Here is a 7,867-nt window from a genome sequence, read left to right as displayed (position 1 = left end):
CTAAGACAAAGACAACCAATTAGTGACTTCAAAATAAAACAGGAAAGACGAGACATAAAATGTGCACACATGGACAGAGACTTGACAGACATGACAGTCGAGCATATTTCTATACATTTCTATTAGACTTTTTTTCTAAATCTGTCCTGATTGGTTAATTGCCCCCAGGTGAATCTTGACTTTCTTTAATGAAGAGAAATGTGTGTAGCATTACATAAATCAGGGGTCTCCAGTCCTGGTCCTCAAGAGCCACAGTCCTGCATGTTTTTTTTTGTTTGTTTGTTTGTTTTAGCCTTTGTGCCTTTATTTGACAGTGCAGTGAGAGAGAGACAGGAAAGTGGGGGAGAAGAATGGGGGAGTACATGTGGGAAAGGGCCATGAGCAGGATTCGAACCCTCCACATCGGGACTACAGCCCTGTAAATGGGACGCCAGCTCAACCAGGTAAGCTATAGCGGTGCCCCGCAGTCCTGCATGTTTTAGATGTTTCCCTCTTCCAACACACCTGATTCAAATGATCAGGATCGTTATCAGGCTTCTATAGAGCTTGATGATGAGCTGATCATTTGAATCAGGTGTGTTGGAAGAGGGAAACATGTAAAACATGCAGGACTGTGGCTCTCGAGGACCAGGATTGGACACCCCTGAAAGAGATCAACCAATGATCAACCAGTTTTCTGAAATAGCTCAAAGGTGCATCTTATGAACCATCAACTGACAAGTATATAGGAAGACTGCGCTGTAATTCCTACAGCACTGCATGTACAGTTTTCCCTAAGGAGATTGCCCTATGTTCATATTTCTACTTTAGTTTTTTTCTTTGTGCTATGCAGTGCTGTCTTTTCCTTTCTGTATGGCATTGACATGGTCTGTCAACAAATTACAGTACAAACAGTAAAAGTGTAAATGTGAATCTTGTCCATTCTCTTGCAATCAATCTCCCACACACACTAAGGTGTAACTCACAATTTACAATAATTGTCATCTAAACTTTAGCCGTCGTTTACATCAGAACATCCCTCCAGAGAACGCTGTTATATTGACAACATGACTAAACAATTTGACTGTCTTATCCGTACACATTGACACAAGGACTTGTCATTCTGATGGCACTGCTATGTTCATTGGCACAGATATTTACTTTCTAGAGATGAACTAAGGATTTTGAGCAAGTAACTGCCTTTTGCAGGTAATCCATGGTGTTTTGCTATTCGCACAAATTGTTTTGAGAAATGCACTTACTGTTTTGCAAATGTCGAGGATGACTTGAGAAATGTACTAAAGCAACTGGGAAAAACTGTAACTGGTGAGTTGGTGTTCATGAATGCGGTGATAATGCTATTATTTCAGATCAGGTCACACTTACCACTGGAGAAAGATGAAAATTAATAACATTTTCTGCCCTTATGGCAAAATTTTAAATTATGGCCATCCATTACGAACATATTGATTTACAGTGAAAAAATCATACTGTAATAGCTACAATGTCTCAAATAATCACTCAAGCAATGTTTTATTAGGTTGCCAAGACATTAACACTATTAAATACTATTTTTTTAACAGGGCAGATAGATAGATAGATAGATAGATAGATAGATAGATAGATAGATAGATAGATAGATAGATAGATAGATAGATAGATAGATAGATAGATAGATTCCCAAAAACTGCTGGAAGCATACAATCAATGTTACTGCAATATAGAAACAAAGAAATGGATGTCCAGGTCAATAATGTTCTTCAAGGTTGGACTTCCTATACTGTAAAATGGATTGAGCCATGCAATCGATTTCATGAGAGGGTATAAGGAGATTCAACAGGGTGGCACAGCAAGAAGGTGGTGTTTGTGTTGTTGGGGATGTGCTGGATGTGCATTGATTTGCACAAACTGTAGGAAGATACACATATGCAGAGCATCCCATCCAGTCTACTATATATACTGAAATGTCCATATACAGATATGTAGGAGAAGTTAGAGTGACCAACAGCAGTTATTTTATCCCTCTGTGGTGAGTACAATACACCTCCTATGGCCGTTTAATGATTAAAGTTTGATTTCCCCCCCAAAAAAATCTGTTTTCATTATCTCATCACATTTGAGTTATGTATAAAGAAAAGCAGAGCTGAGGTAAATGGATAATGTTCAGTGGGAAACTGTTGCACAGCGTGAGTGGATGCCTCCTCAGCTGTGTGTGTTTAAGCTCAGGTCTATATCATGGCAGCCAGACTGATAACTAGTGGAGCTACTTAACCAGCTACCTGAGGCTGACTGAGACAAGTTGCAGCTGTGATTATAACTGTAGCCACAGGATGAGGTGATGTAGACCCCTCTGTGGTTGGGTTGCTCTGATTATGACAGCGACACATGAGTATTTATGGGTGAAATTTTGACTGCATGCAGGATTTGTGTGTGTGAAGGGAGTTGACATGGTTGTGATGAAGCTGCAGCATTCCTGAATGCCTGTGGTGTGCTCTTCACACATAATATATCTGATAGAAGCACTGCATGTTCAAACCACATGAGGCTTAATGGGGCTTTCTCGGCTGACATTACTATAAGCACTGAAGTGAAATCAGAGCAGTCATATCCATAGCACTGTACTATAAATGTAAAGGCAGCAGCCGCTGTAGTCCGGCAATAACTAGATCCAGCCACAGGTTCAATGAGCACAGCCAGGCTGAGCAGCTACTGTAGCTGTACACCATCACAGCTTGGCCTTTTAAAAAGAAGCCAGAATGAGCAATAACTGCATCGTGCAAAGTGTCAAATCATCTCTGCTCTCTGTCGTGTCTGCAGGGGGCGTTCTCTAAACTGGCCAAGTATTATAACTAGACGAGACCAGCGCATTGTTTCTGGATCAAGGGAAATGTAAAAACCATTACAAGGGAATACAAGATTTAATGTAAGAGCATAACAGTAGTTTCAAATCAGAAGTTCTTTTAGGGCTCTGTGTCCAATTGTCAACCATAAATGTGGAGTGTACAACAAGAGCAGGAATAGTGGGTATAAGACAGCATTTATTTTTACTCAGCTGCAATTCTTCACATCATCATCTTTAACACGGATCTTACAATGATGAGCAGCTAGACTGTGGCTGAATATGGAACACTGCTCCACAGCACCACAAGTTGTCTAAAAAAAACTTTTTTAAAACAAACTGCATGTGTGTCATGCTACACAATAATGTATTACACAATATCATACAGTATCAAATTGGTCACTATTCCCACTGAGCTTTAAGAAAAGCATAGCTGTGGATGACCAAAGATGTCATTTCAACTTTTTATTTGATGCACTCTTTCATCATCATCTATTCATAATAAACTCTACTGGAAAGTGAAGGCAGTTTGACCTTTGGAAATTTGAGCGGCACTCTGCGTGGAACAGTAACGCCTGTCATGCCGGCTGTGTCAAACACACCCACATGTTCTCTTACCACTCATGAACTTCTGACTCATGGTGTAATAACTGTTTGAACTGCGATGACTTCACTTTGCTTTTCCCTCACTTCAGAGGCTTTCAGTGGAGCAGTGATGTAGCGTGAGGAAAAAAGTGGCCTGTAACATCATTAGTATCCATCCAGACGCATTAACCTCACGTCGTTAATTAGACCATCAACAGGCATTAGCCTCAGCTTGTGCCTTGTTGTACAAAGGCCTGACAATGGGCATTAATGGACCGGCACTCTGATGACATTTCACTGATCTCTTCAACTAGTTGTCGTGTTTCTGCAGCCACGGGTGAAAGAAGAGGTTGCTGATGACCAGCAGCAGCTGCACTGTCCTCCAACCTGAACCTTCACACAGGCTGCACCATCCTACAGCCAAACGATCTTTTCAAAGGGCCATTAAGTGCTCCGTGACCCAACAAACTCCACCAACATGGTTCTGGCAGATGTGATAAATACTCTTAAAACATTTTTTCTTTAAATATACTTTCAAAACTTTTAGGAAGACATAAAAAGATACAGAAGTACTTTCTTCTTCTTCTTCTTCTTCTTCTTCTTCTTCTTCTTCTTCTTCTACTAAAAGGCCTAGTTGTTGATGGACAGAACATCTGGTTCCAGCAGCCACCACTACCCTCTAATGAACCTCTAATGAAAGTGCAACATCACCTAATATCTGTATGAACTGAGCCTCACCTTGGATTCAGCTGATGTATATAATAATGTACAGTGTTTTTTTGTAACCAACTGTATGTGTGTAACATGTTCCGTGTGCTGAGCGATCATAACCGGCTGAGAAGAGGTTCCAGGTGAGGCAGGCAGTTCTCCTGCCTCATGGCAGGGGGCGCTCTGATCCCAGACATGCTTCTTGTGACTCGTGGCTGCAGAGGAAGTGACAGCAAGCTAGACTTGGTACAATATACAGTTAGCAAGTCAAGTGCAGCGAAGGAAGATCAGGAGACTTTTACAAAAAAGCAACGGATGTTTTGTCCAGAAGAAGGAGAATGGACTTCATTTAAAGGTAAAGGTAAGACCTCAATAACTTGAAAAAAATAAATAAAAAAGAAACATGCGTTTTGTTGGCTACAGTTTGTATGTGTAAAGAATGCAGATATGAAACATAACCTGTAAACTGTTGCCAATCAAATGGCAAATAAGCTACTCTGTAGAGTGCATATATTTGTAAATCTGATTGTGATGAAGTCAGTGCCTCACCAGCCATGAACTTCACCACAAGTCACTGCGACGGATGGATAGATGGATGGATGGATGGATGGATGGATGGATGGATGATTTCAGCAGGCACAGTAGGTATTGAAGGTAAAGAGAAGTTTATAAAAACATTACGAATAACACATTTGCATTATGACACACTTTTAGCATGAACTTTTCTGTTGCATATTGTTTCATGAGACATAGAAGGACATCAGTTCTAACTAGCCAGGGGCATTTTCTAGGTTTCGTGTGTTGGTCATTTTGTATCATACACTTACTTCAATCTGATGTCCACTCGGATGTGTCCTTGCTGTGCCGGTGTCTGGGTATACTTTTCTTTGCCTCAAGAAAATGTAAGTGTGGATGTCTGAGTGAATCATCAGGGGTTATTGCCACGACTGACTGAGATGCCTTTATGATGTTGTTTACAGGAACAAAGACTTGAGTCTCCACATTTCTGTTAGCAGCTTTTTGTTAACTCCAGGTTTACTTCTTTCTTTCTGTTTAAAGTTAAACAAATGTATGTCAATAATTTTTTTATGTGTTTGCATTAGCCGTGACATGGACATTCTGCTGCACATTTTTCATGTTTCAGTTGCAATATGATCTATTCTTTCCGACTCCCATTTATTCTTTAACTTGTGAAGGTTTATATTAACAAAACATGAAATAGTTTTGGAGTAAAGTTATCTAAATCTGCAATGGTAGACGGCTTTATTTAGCTTGTTGATGACTGTGAAGTACCCCACTGTACTTTTGGTCATACAGGTGTGGATGCTATCAACTATCCACACAGTATAATCTCAACATCTCAACAGTCTCACCCTCATATATCACAGATATATTGCAGATATATTACAGATATACCGCAGATCAAAGGGATTTAATGTCTCAAACAGACTTTGAAGCTGATATTACATCAATACCATTTTGTGACGTTAAGACACAACTCAATACCTGTTAAATCACACCCAGTATCTTTTCTTTAGTTTCTGGGGTTACAATGGTCACTGCCAGCCATGGCAACAAGGTAAAACCATAATGAACTCAGATAGCTTTAAAAAAAAATAAATACATTTTAAAAATCACATTTACAAAAGCAGCAGTTTTCCTCTCCCTTGCTACCATGCTTACATTAAGGACAAACAGTTGAAATGTAAAAATGTAGGTTCACCAAACATTCATGATGCATTTCCCTTAAAGGGAAGAGATGGATCTACTTTTTTAGCCAGATGATAATGAGTTGGAACTGAGTAGCCCAATGGTACCACCTCAGCTTTGGCAAGGCTACGCGTCCCAGTTCTGCAGTCATAGGATTTTATGCTTGACCCACGTTTTGCCAAGAAAAAACTAAACATTAGACAGTCTGTATTTTCCTTTCACATGGAATCAGGCTGTGAAGTGACTGCTTCATGACCAGTCTTGATGGGAAGATTGATAACAGCAACCTAAAACATTTTCAAGTTACATATGGGCATGTCTGCATTATATGAGGATTGACGAGAAAAATGTCAACGTATCCTAAACTAAACTTCCAGGTTTGTTGCCTTGTCTGAGCATCTGATATTAATCTATAACTGTTACAGTGAGCCTATATAACATCCCTGCTGTCTGCAGACAAAAGGAACACTTGCCAGATGTCTACTGAAGAAACACAATAAAACAAAGTTATATTCATAAGTAACAGTGTAAATTTAGAATTTGCTAAGTAAAATAATTTATCAGCCAGAGGGGAACTTCAGAAGAGATTCAACTATATGCTCAGCAGTGAGTCACTTACTAACATCTGTTTGCATTTATTCCCTGGAAATCTGAAAGATTGTCTATTCAAAGGACCAGTTTGTCTCCTCTGTCAAACTGTAATAACACCTACAGTCAGCTTTCAGCAAATCCTGACTGACTGTTTGAGAAATGAGTGTGGCTACACCAGCCATCAACAAGTGATATCACTGTTGTCCTACCCGACAGATCTTGGGTGGGAGGAAAACAATCAAAGACAGATGATAGTTGGGAAAAAATTGCTTGACTTAGTTTTTCCCATTTATTATCTACCTTTGCTCCTTACAATCCCCCAAAGCTAGTACAATCCAGTGGCAAGCAAAATTTGCCACGAAACAAAACAAGTTAAATTAGTGGCGATTTGGAATTAACTCAGACATCTAGACTAAGCCAGTTAAATTTTAAATGCTAAAGTGAATCAAGACGAAGCGTTAGGTTTAAAAATTAAAATGTCAGAAGAAATGGGCAGGCACCGAGGACACACAAGCTAGACAAGCACAGAGAACCACTAAACAAGAAACGATGTTCTATTTCCATCTACGTGGCAATGTCCTGCCAAGCACATCACAACAAAAGTGACAGCTTCATGAGAAAAGAGCTATGTGACTGAAGCAACTTTGACTTTGTTATCCATACAGATGATCAGGTCAACCAGCGTCTTTAAGTAAAGAGTTAAAAGTCATCACACCACTTGTAGTTGTTATTGTGTCTTCTTTTCTTCTAAGTTTTCCTTTTACTTACCAACACATCAAGCTGGTGTTTTCAGATTTACACTGGAGGTTGTTTTGGAAAGTGTTTGTTTTCAGTGAGGAAAGGCACTGCTCTAGTGTGGATGAAGGCAAATGAGAGATAAAGCTGTTTATGGATTTAGGTTTCTAAGTGTAGACAGATAGATTGGTACGACTTGTTATTCTTCACTTCCTTATTGAGTCCAGCACTCAATGTTTTTTCAAGTACTGAGAGCTGAAGTAAGTGTTGACACTGGGGGGCTATTATGGAGTGCCTGAAAGTGCAGCCCTCCTCCCTTTACTATTCTCTGTTTATATGTTACCCCCAGGTTACATCTTCTTGAAGCATCATGTGAGTTTCCATTTTTTATTCCAGTGACTTCCAAATTAATTGTTTTATTTAACTCCAACAAAATAGTGTTTTACAGATGTTTCAAATATTTCCTCTTTTAAAGCTATGTAGAAAAAAACAAAACAAATATTTTTGTGGAACGTTATTCTTATGAATAGTTTTTTGAAGATTGTTTTTTGTTTTACATTTATGTGTTTTTGTAGGATTAGATTTTAACAATACTCTGTGTTTTCATCACAATTTCCCTGAGGTTTACACCGAAGGGATCAATAAAGTTCTATTCTATTCTATTCTATTCTATTCTATTCTATTCTATTCTATTCTAATGTCTGTATTTGCTAGACATTA

Source organism: Stegastes partitus, unplaced genomic scaffold, assembly GCF_000690725.1.
Source record: "Stegastes partitus isolate 25-593 unplaced genomic scaffold, Stegastes_partitus-1.0.2 Scaffold152, whole genome shotgun sequence".
Lineage (NCBI taxonomy): Eukaryota > Metazoa > Chordata > Actinopteri > Pomacentridae > Stegastes > Stegastes partitus.
The sequence above is the reverse complement of the archived record's forward strand: the minus strand, read 5'-3'. Positions refer to the sequence as shown.